Source organism: Otolemur garnettii, unplaced genomic scaffold (genome assembly GCF_000181295.1).
Source record: "Otolemur garnettii isolate 467f Iridium unplaced genomic scaffold, OtoGar3 scaffold00005, whole genome shotgun sequence".
Classification (NCBI taxonomy): Eukaryota; Metazoa; Chordata; class Mammalia; order Primates; family Galagidae; genus Otolemur; species Otolemur garnettii.
Window position 1 is genome coordinate 19,737,807 of NW_003852400.1, and position 1,054 is coordinate 19,738,860.

General features: G+C 42.5%; 1 protein-coding gene across 1 annotated transcript in view; it reads left to right on the forward strand.

The window, feature by feature from the left end:
* AKAP9 (A-kinase anchoring protein 9) overlaps positions 1 to 1,054 on the forward strand; it is a 171,481-nt gene that overhangs the window by 159,867 nt on the left and 10,560 nt on the right. The window lies entirely within an intron of this gene.

Consider the following 1,054-nt stretch of genomic DNA (forward strand, 5'->3'; position numbering starts at 1 on the left):
TGGCTGGCGCCTTAGCCGGTTGAGCTATAGGCGCCAAGCCTTTATTTAGTTTTAATATGAATAATAATGTTTGCCTTCTCTCAATAGTAGAGAGTGAAAAGGTGGTAGTCGTAGCTCAGTCAGCAAGGGCACTGGCCACGTATGCTGAGGATGGCGGGTTTGAACCTGGCCCGGATCTACTAAGCAACAATGACAAGCAAAAAATAGCTGGGCATTGTGGTGGGCACCTGTAGTCCCAGCTACTTGGGAGGCTGAGGCAAGAGAATCCCTTAAGCCCAAGAGTTTGAGGTTGCTGTGAGCTGTGATGCTATGGCACTCTACCCAAGGTGATAGCTTGAGACTCTGTCTCAAAAAAAAAAAAAGGAAGAGCATGAAAGCTTGGAGGGAAATTAGCTTTCTTCATTGTTGTTGAATAATTACATGGACCTCTTACTAATTAAGAGACCAGACTCTTGAAAAATGCATTCTTTACCACTCTGTGAAACTACCCTTAGGATCCTCCCTAATTAATCTTAGGATCCTGATTAGTCTTCAGTGGAAATCCAGAGACTCTTCTCAGTCCCTTTCTTTATTACGTTGTGGCCTTTGACACTTTTGGCCTCTTCCATTTTCTTAAAACCCTCTCTTTCCCAGCCTTTTGTGATTTTTCTTATCCTTTCTTTGGCTTCTTTCACTAGTCACCTTCATCACTTCCTCTAACCATAACTATGAAAGTGTATTCAGTCTCCCAGCCTGAGCTCTCACTAAACTTAGTGTTCTTTATTGAGCAAATAATACTGAACACCCACTATGTGCTAGGTTCTGGGGATACAGTGAACAAATCTGACCCAAAAACCTCCCCATTATGGAACTTACCTTCTAGTGACTGTGATCTAGACTTACATTTTATTTTGTTTTCCTTTTTTCTTTATTTTTCTTTTTTTGAGGGTGTTCCTCTATTGCCCCGGGCTGCAGTGCAGTGGCTCATGACTCAAGTAATCCTCCTGCCTCTGCCTCCATAGTAACTAGAGCTACACGTGCACACCACCATGCTCAGCCAAATTTTTTTTTTTTT